This window comes from Oncorhynchus gorbuscha, unplaced genomic scaffold (assembly GCF_021184085.1).
Source record: "Oncorhynchus gorbuscha isolate QuinsamMale2020 ecotype Even-year unplaced genomic scaffold, OgorEven_v1.0 Un_scaffold_9155, whole genome shotgun sequence".
Classification (NCBI taxonomy): domain Eukaryota; kingdom Metazoa; phylum Chordata; class Actinopteri; order Salmoniformes; family Salmonidae; genus Oncorhynchus; species Oncorhynchus gorbuscha.
Window position 1 is genome coordinate 1 of NW_025745679.1, and position 13,207 is coordinate 13,207.

General features: G+C 45.5%; 1 long non-coding RNA gene across 1 annotated transcript; it reads left to right on the forward strand.

Annotated features, from left to right (window-relative positions):
- The first annotated feature begins 7,156 nt into the window (after positions 1 to 7,156).
- Positions 7,157 to 8,597, forward strand: LOC124019420. The gene is made up of 3 exons (XR_006835778.1): positions 7,157 to 7,265; positions 7,664 to 7,760; positions 8,427 to 8,597. It is a non-coding gene; the product is annotated as an uncharacterized LOC124019420 (long non-coding RNA).
- The last annotated feature ends 4,610 nt before the right edge of the window (positions 8,598 to 13,207 follow it).

The window sequence follows — 13,207 nt, forward strand, 5'->3', positions numbered from 1 at the left end:
ACGCTCAACCGGTGTCGCTCATTCAGCAGACAGAAACTTTCAGCCGGTTCTCCCCATTAAGCAGCGGTCGGTGTCCCGAGGCCGAGTCTTCTCTGGTCTCTACTCACTCCGTTACGGGGTCTGAGACGCCGAAGCTTCCCACCATTAGCTCTGACAAATTGAAAACTCTAGTCGTGGCGACTCCATTACCCGCAGTATTAGACTTAAAGCGGGTCATCCAGCGATCATACACTGTTTACCGGGGCAGGGCTACCGGCGTTAAGGCTAATCTGAAGATGGTGCTGGCTAAAGCTAAAACTGGCGAGTGTAGATAGTATAGAGATATTGTTATCACGTCGGCACCAACGATGTTAGGATGAAACAGTCAGAGATCACCAAGCGCAACATAGCTTCTGCGTGCATATCAGCTAGAAAGATGTGTCGGCATCGAGTAATTGTCTCTGGCCCCCTCCCAGTTAGGGGGAGTGATGAGCTCTACAGCAGAGTCTCACAACTCAATCGCTGGTTGAAAACTGTTTTCTGCCCCTCCCAAAAGATAGAATTTGTAGATAATTGGCCCTCTTTCTGGGACTCGCCCTAAACAGGACCAAGCCTGACCATGCTGAGGAGTGACGGACTCCATCCCTAGCTGGAGGGTGCTCTCATCTTATCTGCCAACATAGACAGGGCTCTAACTCCTCTAGCTCCACAATGAAATAGGGTGCAGGCCAGGCAGCAGGCTATTAGCCAGCCTGCCAGCATAGTGGAGTCTGCCACTAGCATAGTTAGTGTAGTCAGCAGCTATCACCATTGAGACCGTGTCTGTGCCTCGACCTGGGTTGGGCAAAACTAAACATGGCGGTGTTTGCCTTAGCAATCTCACTAGGATAAAGACCACCTCCATTCCTGTCATTACTGAAAGAGATCATGATACCTCACATCTCAAAATAGGGCTACTTAATGTTAGATCCCTTACTTCAAAGGCAATTATAGTCAATGAACTAATCACTGATCATAATCTTGATGTGATTGGCCTGACTAAACATGGCTTAAGCCTGATGAATTTACTGTGTTAAATGAGGCCTCACCTCCTGGCTACACTAGTGACCATATCCCCCAGATGCATCCCGCAAAGGCGGAGGTGTTGCTAACATTTACGATAGCAAATTTCAATTTACAAAAAAAAGAAAATGACGTTTTCGTCTTTTGAGCTTCTAGTCATGAAATCTATGCAGCCTACTCAATCACTTTTTATAGCTACTGTTTACAGGCCTCCTGGGCCATATACAGCATTTCTCACTGAGTTCCCTGAATTCCTATCAGACCTTGTAGTCATTGCAGATAATATTCTAATCTTTGGTGACTTTAATATTCACATGGAAAAGTCCACAGACCCACTCAAAAGGCTTTTGGAGCCATCATCGACTCAGTGGGTTTTGTCCAACATGTCTCTGGACCCACTCACTCTCACAGTCATACGCTGGACCTAGTTTTGTCCCATGGAATAAATGTTGTGGATCTTAATGTTTTTTCCTCATAATCCTGGACTATCAGACCACCATTTTATTACGTTTGCAATTGCAACAAATAATCTGCTCAGACCCCAACCAAGGAACATCAAAGTCGTGCTATAAATTCACAGACAACACAAAGATTCCTTGATGCCCTTCCCCAGACTCCCTCTGCCTACCCAAGGACGCCAGAGGACAAAAATCCGTTAACCACCTAACTGAGGATCTCAATTTAACCTTGCGCAATACCTAGATGCAGTTGCACCCCTAAAAACTAAAAAATGTCTCATAAGAAACTAGCTCCATGGTACACAGAAAATACCGAGCTCTGAAGCAAGCTTCAGAAAATTGGAACGGAAATGGCGCCACACCAAACTGGAAGTCTTCCGACTAGCTTGGAAGGATGGTACCGTGCAGTACCGAAGAGCCCTTACTGCTGCTCGATCGTCCTATTTTTCTAACTTAATTGAGGAAAATAGAACAATCCGAAATTCCTTTTTGATACTGTGGCAAAGCTAACTAAAAAGCAGCATTCCCCAAGAGGATGACTTGCACTTTAGCAGTGATAAATTCATGAACTTCTTTGAGAAAAGATTATGATTATTAGAAAGCAAATTACGGACTCCTCTTTAAACCTGCGTATTCCTCCAAGCCTCAGTTGTCCTGAGTCTGCACAACTCTGCCAGGACCCTAGGATCAAGAGAGACGCTCAAGTGTTTTAGTACTATATCTCTTGACACAATGATGAAAATAATCATGGCCTCTAAACCTTCAAGCTGTATACTGGACCCTATTCCAACTAAACTACTGAAAGAGCTGCTTCCTGTGCTTGGCCCTCCTATGTTGAACATAATAAACGGCTCTCTATCCACTGGATGTGTACCAAACTCACTAAAAGTGGCAGTAATAAAGCCTCTCTTGAAAAAGCCAAACCTTGACCCAGAAAATATAAAAAACTATCGGCCTATATCAAATCTTCCATTCCTCTCAAAGATTTTAGAGAAGGCTGTTGCGCAGCAACTCACTGCCTTCCTGAAGACAAACAATGTATACGAAATGCTTCAGTCTGGTTTTAGACCCCATCATAGCACTGAGACGGCACTTGTGAAGGTGGTAAATGACATTTTTGATGGCATCGGACCGAGGCTCTGCATCTGTCCTCGTGCTCCTAGACCTTAGTGCTGCTTTTGATACCATCGATCACCACATTCTTTTGGAGAGATTGGAAACCCAAATTGGTCTACACGGACATGTTCTGGCCTGGTTTAGGTCTTATCTGTCGGAAAGATATCAGTTTGTCTCTGTGAATGGTTTGTCCTCTGACAAATCAACTGTACATTTCGGTGTTCCTCAAGGTTCTGTTTAGGACCACTATTGTTTTCACTATATATTTTACCTCTTGGGGATGTTATTCGAAAACATAATGTAAACTTTCACTGCTATGCGGATGACACACAGCTGTACATTTCAATGAAACACGGTGAAGCACCAAAATTGCCCTCGCTAGAAGCATGTGTTTCAGACATAAGGAAGTGGATGGCTGCAAACTTTCTACTATTAAACTCGGACAAAACAGAGATGCTTGTTCTAGGTCCCAAGAAACAAAGAGATCTTCTGTTGAATCTGACAATTAATCTTAATGGTTGTACAGTCGTCTCAAATAAAACTGTGAAGGACCTCGGCGTTACTCTGGACCCTGATCTCTCTTTTTGAAGAACATATCAAGACCATTTCGAGGACAGCTTTTTTCCATCTACGTAACATTGCAAAAATCAGAAACTTTCTGTCCAAAAATGATGCAGAAAAATTAATCCATGCTTTTGTCACTTCTAGGTTAGACTACTGCAATGCTCTATTTTCCGGCTACCGGATAAAGCACTAAATAAACTTCAGTTAGTGCTAAATACGGCTGCTAGAATCTGACTAGAACCAAAAAATTTGATCATATTACTCCAGTGCTAGCCTCTCTACACTGGCTTCCTGTCAAAGCAAGGGCTGATTTCAAGGTTTTACTGCTAACCTACAAAGCATTACATGGGCTTGCTCCTACCTACCTCTCTGATTTGGTCCTGCCGTACATACCTATACGTACGCTACGGTCACAAGACGCAGGCCTCCTAATTGTCCCTAGAATTTCTAAGCAAACAGCTGGAGGCAGGGCTTTCTCCTATAGAGCTCCATTTTTATGGAACGGTCTGCCTACCCATGTCAGAGACGCAAACTCGGTCTCAACCTTTAAGTCTTTACTGAAGACTCATCTCTTCAGTGGGTCATATGATTGAGTGTAGTCTGGCCCAGGAGTGGGAAGGTGAACGGAAAGGCTCTGGAGCAACGAACCGCCCTTGCTGTCTCTGCCTGGCCGGTTCCCCTTTTTCCACTGGGATTCTCTGCCTCTAACCCTGTTACGGGGCTGAGTCACTGGCTTGCTGGGGCTCTCTCGTGCCGTCCCTGGGGGGTGCGTCACCTGGGTGGGTTGATTCACTGTTGTGGTCGGCCTGTCTGGGTTTCCCCCCTTTGGGTTGTACCGTGTCGGAGATCTTTGTGGGCTATACTCGGCCTTGTCTCAGGATGGTAAGTTGGTGGTTGTAGATTTCCCTCTAGTGGTGTGGGGGCTGTGCTTTGGCAAAGTGGGTGGGGTTATATCCTTCCTGTTTGGCCCTGTCCGGGGTGTCCTCGGATGGGGCCACAGTGTCTCCTGACCCCTCCTGTCTCAGCCTCAGTATTTATGCTGCAGTAGTTTATGTGTCGGGGGGCTAGGGTCAGTTTGTTTATCTGGAGTACTTCTCCTGTCCTATTCGGTGTCCTGTGTAAATCTAAGTGTGCGTTCTCTAATTCTCTCCTTCTCTCCTTCTTTCTCTCTCTCGGAGGACCTGAGCCCTAGAACCATGCCCCAGGACTACCTGACATGATGACTCCTTGCTGTCCCCAGTCCACCTGGCCATGCTGCTGCTCAGTTTCAACTGGCCTGGGCCCTAGGACCATGTCCCAGGACTACCTGACATGAGGACTCCTTGCTGTCCCCAGTCCACCTGGCCATGCTCCTGCTCCAGTTTCAACTGTTCTGCCTTGCTATTATTCAACCATGCTGGTCATTTATGAACATTTGAACATCTTGGCCACGTTCTGTTATAATCTCCACCCGGCACAGCCAGAAGAGGACTGGCCACCCCACATATGCTCTCTCTAATTCTCTCTTTCTTTCTCTCTCTCGGAGGACCTGAGCCCTAGGACCGTGCCCCAGGACTACCTGACATGATGGCTCCTTGCTGTCCCCAGTCCACCTGACTGTGCTGCTGCTCCAGTTTCAACTGTTCTGCCTTATTATTATTTGACCATGCTGGTCATTTATGAACATTTGAACATCTTGGTCATTTTCTGTTATAATCTAGTTTTTCCTAGCCACCGTGCTTTTACACCTGCATTGTTTGCTGTTTGGGGTTTTAGGCTGGGTTTCTGTACAGCACTTTGAGATATCAGCTGATGTACGAAGGGCTATATAAATAAATTTGATTTGATTTGATTTGATTACAAAATGTATCATTCTCCACGTTTATTGTGAGTTGCATTGTGGACTTTCCCCATAACAGAAGCACGCAAGGGAGTTCCATAATTTCTATTTAAAATTTCCAACTGCGCAGCGCTCAAGATCCAAGAACTGAGCATGCGTAAAACCCTTTCCTTGCGTGCAGTTTAAACCACCTTCAAGCGAATTTATGTAATGCGCACTAGTGCGCCTAAAGTCGTTTCCCAGTGCTTTGTCACAGTTATTTCTTGATGTGCATCAGTTCTTGCACATTAATACTGTATGTTTTATGGAAAAAGGGTTGGAAATACTTGTCTCCATGAAATTGGCCTGTTTACAACTGGTAAAAAGTTGTCAGAACATGCTGCAGTTCTCTCTCAACACACACACACACACACCCCTCCGGCCCTCCGGCCCTCCCCACCACTCACACACTCAGCAACAGCCTTCCTTACTGCCTGATAGTGAGTTGAATTTAGAAGTAGTCCAGAAACTTGGTAAATTTTCATCCTTGACATCGTTTTCAAATTAACTAAATGTCTGGAAAACTGCAGACATGTCAACCCTGCTCTAGACATTTATAGGCTATTCATCTTATTGGTGCAGTTAGACACCATATCATTTAGAGTCACAATTTGAGCTGTAGACTATAAAGGACATTATTTGGTCCTAATTTTACAGCCATTGATAAACTTGCAAATGTTCATAGTAGCCTATAATTGTTACTACTCTGTAGTAAGCCATTTTCAGGAAGATGTCCAGTTTGGCTGACCTTTTATTAAAGCACAGATTGTTTTGCAAATATGCTAACCTACCTACCAGTCTCAATTTCTCTTGAAATCGATTCATTGTTCCTTGTGTTATCGTATTTGTCACATGCGCGGTTGTGAAATGGGAAGTGGGAATCTATTAGTGACACTTGTGCGCACATATGTATGCACATTTGTTCCATGTGGCCCTTATCAGATGTCATCTCCATGACATGTTCCTGTGATTTTTGGCTGGATCTTGACTTGTTTTTGTTGATACATTGTTCACTCACCTCTGGCACAACTGACACTCATATTCTGTCTTTTGCTTAATAGGTAGCACAGTGCAGTAATGACCAGAACAGATCATACTTGAGGTTCAGAAGTTCTTATTTCATGTTGAAGTGATGAAAAACATGATCAGAGGTGTGTATTTGCCATATTTATTGTGCAAGTTAACTATGTTCCATTTTATCAGTACACTGACATAACAATATTTTGAATAACAAAGCATAATATTATGTTATTGAACTTATCCTACAGTAACTGCGAAAGGGGCTATCTATTTTTAGACTTATAAATTAATGATGTATACATAGTGATTCTTGAAGAATATAACTTCATGAGCTTAGTTCAAATGTCACACCCAAAATATAAGGTTGTTTTACTCCAATGTTTGTAAACATTGTAAATGTTAACAAACCTGCATAGCCCTTGCATCCCTCAGGTTTTACCAACACAGGCGGGGTGTTGGCTTTGTTATAGTTTCAACTGCGGATTGGCCCTTTAATCACTTATCACTTTATAAATTTACATTTTCAGACATCGTCATTGTGCAGCATCCTGTTTCTGTGTATGTACCACGGAGCTATAAGGTGACTCTGAGTGTGAGAGCAGAGGGAACCGGTATCTGAACTACCAGTGGTTCAAGTCTAGTAAAGAGGAGGTATGTGGTTATTGAGATTTTTGTCATTCTTGTCTGACACAGTATGTTGTCAATTCATAGAGTAACACAGTATATATCAATGAAATGTTTAATGTTTTTAGGTATTTGGTGGGACCAGAGCAGATCTGATTGTCAGCCCTGGTCTCAGCTCTACATTTGTCGCGTGAATGACCAGTTCTGCAACTGTGTGTTCAGTAAATGGGTCACAGTAAAGGTCCTGGACATTGCTAAACCAGGTATAGAAATCCCCTATATTAGTTACCAGTTCTAAGATAATAACATGTTTGTAATACAGGTTATTAAATCTTCCCTTGATCAATTTAGAGCACTGTTTTGCCTATAATGTATTGCTATTGCATTTTTTCTTATTTTTTTCTTCAGGTCTCCCAGTAGCATGGCAGGGGAGCCCCATATCCTTTCATACACCCTGCACCACAGACTGTCAGACAGGGGAGAGACTCACCCTCAGCTGCATCGCCTTTGGCATTCCCACCCCTCACTACCAGTGGTACAGAAATGGACATCCTCTGTTGGGCAAGACCATGGACACACTGCAGGTAACACCAGTGTTTATCTACTCCTGCACTCAGGTCATTGTGTTTACTCTGTCTTATCATTTGCTGGCTGAGATACCATGCTTCACCATTCCTATTTAGTGATGGAGTGGTAAAAAAATTGGTGTGAAAACTCTGGTTGAGACGAAAAAATGTACTTTTCCTATATTTTCAATGCAATTTCCCCCAGAAAGTGAGTGACAAGTGCAGAGCAAAAAAAAGTGGGTTAACTGTGTTTACTTGTGTTTACCCTCCAATACACCACTTGTCCCTATGTAAACATTGTAATTTAGAATAACTTAATTCATATTTAACATGAGGTTTAAATTCTAGGAGAAGTCTTAATATGTATGAGTAGAGCCAAACAGTGATGTGAATGCATTTGATTGTGTCCCTTGTAGATAGAGAATGCAGAGTCAGACCATAGAGGAACATATCTCTGCTATGTATCCAATGTTCAAGAGGAGAGATGGACAGAGGCAGCTGATGTTGAAATAGGTAAATGGAAGTGGGATGCTACTTGAAGGGCATCTGGGCAACAAAAAAAATAATGTTTACATGAATTGAACATACTGTGAATGATGATGTCATATAGCCAAGTCTTTTGTGAATACTGCTCTGTAATTATAAACAGATGTGCAATAGTGAATATGAAATTCTCACAGTAGCACATGACAAAGCACTAGCAGCAGTTATTTTACGTTTTCAGTGGCATGAGCTTTACTATTAGCGTTTTATATATTCCTGACAAAGTCTACCACATAATTCACTGGAAAGTAATTCCCCACTTTTCACTGAGCTAGTGGAATGGCGGTAAGTTCAGATTTCTGCACATCCTTCCCACAAGTGGGTCTTTCCATTCCGCTGACGATTTAAGGTACTTTCCCTTTGTTAAAGACTGTACTAGAAGTTTTCAGGCTCTACAAAGTGGTAAAGGAACTAGCCTTTGGATGTAGGTTCCCCTTTGTATGTGTTTTCTACATGTTGGCACATCAACAACATTCATATTTCAAAATCTTTATGAATTTGACCCAACCAGATTGAATGAAAACTAGGAGTCCTTTTACACTCTCATATTGCTTGTTTGTTGTGTTAACAGATTGAAGTGTGAAGTGTTAGGTTATGCACTGATTATAACTTTTAGTATTTTTCCATTTCTTTCAGTGCCAACTAATCAACTCACAGGTAGGGGTCAGTGGAAATACAGTGTTTTCTTTTTATTTTATTTGTTATTTTTTGAATTTTACCCCCTTTTCTCCCCAATTTCGTGGTATCCAATTGTTTTAGTAGCCACTATCTTGTCTCATCGCTACAATTCCCCTACGGGCTCGGGAGAGACGAAGGTTGAAAGTCATGCGTCCTCCGATACACAACCCAACCAAGCCGCACTGCTTCTGTCATGTTTGTCATTTATTATCTTGTCTTGTCCCTGTGCTTCCCATTCTATTCGTTTCCCTCTGCTGGTCTTATTTGGTTCTTTCCCTCCTTCTAGCCCTCTCTCTCCCCCTCCCTCTCTCTCTCTCGCTCTCTCTTCTCTCTATCGTTCCGTTCCTGCTCCCAGCTGTTCCTATTCCCCTAATCATCATTTAGTCTTCCCACACCTGTTCCCGATCCTTTCCCCTGATTAGAGTCCCTATTTATTCCTTTGTGTTCCGTTCCTGTGCCGTCGGTTCCTTATATTGTATATTCCATGCTGTGATTGCGTTTCGCCCTGTCCTGTCGTGTTTTTTGCCGTGATTGTGTATCACCCTGTTCTGTCGTGTTTGTGCCTTCATCAGACGCTGCGTGTGAGCAGGTGTCTCAGTCGACTACGGCCTGCGCCTACCAGGCGACCTGCAGTCTGTGGCCGCTTCTCCAGTTGTTTTCCCCTCTACAAATCTAGAGGATGTCAGTTATTCCGTTTTGAACATTATTAAACTCTGCTTCTGTTAAGTCGCTTTTGGGTCCTCTTTTACCAGCATGACAGAAGGAACCGACCAAGGAATGGACCCAGCGACTTCAGACGCTGTTTACACTGCCGTCAAGATCCAAGGAGCCATGCTCGGCAGACACGAGCAGGAATTGTCTGCTGCTACGCCATGCCGTGGAGAACCTGGCCGCTCAGGTTTTCCGACCTCTCTCTGGACAGTTCCAGAGTCTACGTCTCGTGCCACCTGTTACTTCCTGGCCTGCCGGCCTCCCAGAACCTAGGGTTAATAACCCACCTTGCTACTCGGGCAGCCCACTGAGTGCAGCTCCCTTTCTCACGCAGTGTGGATTGTGTTTCTCTCAACCCAACACATACTCTAGAGAGAGAGCTCGAGTTGCGCCACGTCATTTCACTCCTTACTGGCCGGGCTCGAGAATGGGGCACAGCTATCTGGGAGGCAAGGGCTGATTGCTCTAACAAATTCCAGAACTTTAAAAAGGAGATGATTCGGGTTTTGACCGTTCAGTTTTTGGTGGGGAGGCTTCTAGGGCCCTGGCTTCCTTATGCCAGCAAGGTGAACGGTCCCATAACGGATTATTCCATTGAGTTTCGCACTCTTGCTGCCTCTAGTGAGTGGAACGAGCCGGCGCTCTTCCTTTCGTTTTCTGGAGGACTCCACGCAGTGGTTAAGGATGAGATTCTCTCCCGGAGGTTCCTTCCAGATGTGGACTCTTTGATTGCTCTCGCCATCCGCATAGAACGACGGGTAGATCTTCGTCACCGGGCTCGTGGAAGAGAGCTCGCATCAGCGGTGTTTCCCTGCTCCGCCCATCGCAACCATCTCCCTCCGCTGGCTTTGAGACTGAGCCCATGCAGCTGGGGAGGATTCGCATCTGACTAAGGGAGGGAACGGAGGATCACCAACCGCCTGTGCCTCTATTGCGGAGTTGCTGGACATTTTGTTAATTCATGTCCAGTAAGAGGCCAGGAAGCCCATCAGTAAGCGGGCTACTGGTGAGCGCTACTACTCAGGTCCTTCATCTAGATCTTGTACTACTATGTCGGTCCATCACGCTGGACCGGTTCGGGTCTACATGCAGTGCCTTGATTGACTCTGGGGCTGAGGGTTGTTTCATGGACGAAGCATGGGTTCGGAAACATAACATTCCTTTCAGACCGTTAGACAAGCCTACGCCCATGTTTGCCTTAGATGGTAGTCATCTTCCCAGTATCAAATTTGAGACACTACCTTTAACTCTCACAGTATCTGGTAACCACAGTGAGACTATTTCTTTTTGATTTTCCGTTCCGTTTACACCTGTTGTTTTGGGTCATCTGGCTAGTATGTCATAATCCTTCTATTAATTGGTCTAGTAATTCTATCCTATCCTGGAACGTTTCTTGTCATGTGAAGTGTTTAATGTCTGCCATCCCTCCCGTTTCTTCTCTCCTACTTCTCCAGGAGGAACCTGGCGATTTGACAGGAGTGCCGGAGGAATATCACATGATCTGCGCACGGTCTTCAGTGGTCCCAGGCAACTCCTTCCTCCTCACCGGTCGTATGATTATGTATTGATCTCTCCTTCCAGGGACCACGCCTCCTCGAGGTAGACTATACTCTCTGTCGGCTCCCGAACGTAAGGCTCTCGAGGATTATTTGTCTGTGTCTCTTGACGCCGGTACCATAGTGCCTTCTTCTTCTCCGGCCGGGCGGGTTCTTTTTGTTAAGAAGGACGTTACTCTGCGCCCCTGCGTGGATGCCCGAGGAGCTGAATGACATAACGGTTAAGAATGTGATCCAGCTTCCCCTTATGTCATCAGCCTGAAGATTCTGCAGGAGCCAGGTGCTTTACTAAGTTGGACCTTCGTAACGCTTACCATCTCGTGCGCATCAGAGGGGGATTTAGTGGAAAACAGCGTTTAACACTCCCGTTAGGGCATTTTGAGCACGGGTTCTGCCGTTCGGTCTCGTAATGCGCCCAGCTGTTTTCAGGCATTAGTTAATGATGTTCTGAGAGACATGCTGAACATTTTTGTTTTGTCTATCTTGACGTATCTGATTTTTCTCCGTCACTCGAGATTCATGTTCCAGCACGTTAGCGTGTTCTCGCGCCTTTTAGAGAATTGTCTCTACGTAAAGGCTGAGAAGTGCTCTTTTCATGTCTCCTCCGTTACTTTTCTCGGTTCCGTTATTTCCGCTGAAGGCATTCAGATGGATTCCGCTAAGGTCCAAGCTGTCAGTGATTGGCCCGTTCCAAGGTCACGTGTCGAGTTGCAGCGCTTTTTAGGTTTCGCTAATTTCTATCGGCGTTTCATTCGTAATTTCGGTCAAGTTGCTGCCCCTCTCACAGCTCTTACTTCTGTCAAGACGTGTTTTAAGTGGTCCGGTTCCGCCCAGGGAGCTTTTGATCTTCTAAAAGAACGTTTTACGTCCGCTCCTATCCTCGTTACTCCTGACGTCACTAGACAATTCATTGTCGAGGTTGGCGCTTCAGAGGTAGGCGTGGGAGCCATTCTATCCCAGCGCTTCCAGTCTGACGATAAGGTTCATCCGTGCGCTTATTTTTCTCATCGCCTGTCGCCATCTGAGCGCAACTATGATGTGGGTAACCGTGAACTGCTCGCCATCCGCTTAGCCCTAGGCGAATGGCGACAGTGGTTGGAGGGGCGACCGTTCCTTTTGTCGTTTGGACAGACCATAAGAACCTTGAGTACATCCGTTCTGCCAAACGACTTAATGCCCGTCAAGCTCGTTGGGCGTTGTTTTTCGCTCGTTTCGAGTTTGTGATTTCTTACCGTCCGGGTAGCAAGAACACCAAGCCTGATGCCTTATCCCGTCTGTTTAGTTCTTCTGTGGCTTCTACTGATCCCGAGGGATTCTTCCTTATGGGCGTGTTGTCGGGTTGACAGTCTGGGGAATTGAAAGACAGGTTAAGCAAGCACTCACGCACACTGCGTCGCCGCGCGCTTGTCCTAGTAACCTCCTTTTCGTTCCTGTTTCCACTCGTCTGGCTGTTCTTCAGTGGGCTCACTCTGCCAAGTTAGCTGGTCATCCCGGTGTTCGAGGCACTCTTGCGTCTATTCGCCAGCGCTTTTGGTGGCCGACTCAGGAGCGTGACACGCGCCGTTTCGTGGCTGCGTGTTCAGACTGCGCGCAGAAGAAGTCTGGTAATTTTTTCTGCTTCTGCTCCTGGTCTTGCTGGGTCTCAGTCTGTTCCCTGCCATCGCATCTCTCCTGTTCTTGTCCCTGCCCTTGCTGTGTCTCAGTCTGTCCCTAGTTCTCATTTTTTTTTTAGAGTAGTACCCTAGTTTCCCTTTTTATCGTTTTTCGTTACGGTCCTGAGGAGAGGAGTTGGGTTCTTTCTCGGGACGTGCTGGACCGTTTGATCTATGATTTCCTCCGTTGCCGCCAGTGTTCCTCCTCGAGAGCGCCAGGAGGCGCTCGGTGAGTGGGGGGGTACTGTCATGTTTGTCATTTATTATCTTGTCTTGTCCCTGTGCTTCCCATTCTATTCGTTTCCCTCTGCTGGTCTTATTTGGTTCTTTCCCTCCTTCTAGCCCTCTCTCTCCCCCTCCCTCTCTCACTCTCTCGCTCTCTCTTCTCTCTATCGTTCCGTTCCTGCTCCCAGCTGTTCCTATTCCCCTAATCATCATTTAGTCTTCCCACACCTGTTCCCGATCCTTTCCCCTGATTAGAGTCCCTATTTATTCCTTTGTGTTCCGTTCCTGTGCCGTCAGTTCCTTATATTGTATTCACCATGCTGTGATTGCGTTTCGCCCTGTCCTGTCGTGTTTTTTGCCGTGATTGTGTATCACCCTGTTCTGTCGTGTTTTGTGCCTTCATCAGACGCTGCGTGTGAGCAGGTGTCTCCAGTCGACTACGGCCTGCGCCTACCCGAGCGACCTGCAGTCTGTGGCCGCTTCTCCAGTTGTTTTCCCTCTACAAATCTAGAGGATGTCAGTTATTCCGTTTTGAACATTATTAAACTCTGCTTCTGTTAAGTCGCTTTTGGGTCCTCTTTCACCTGCATGACAG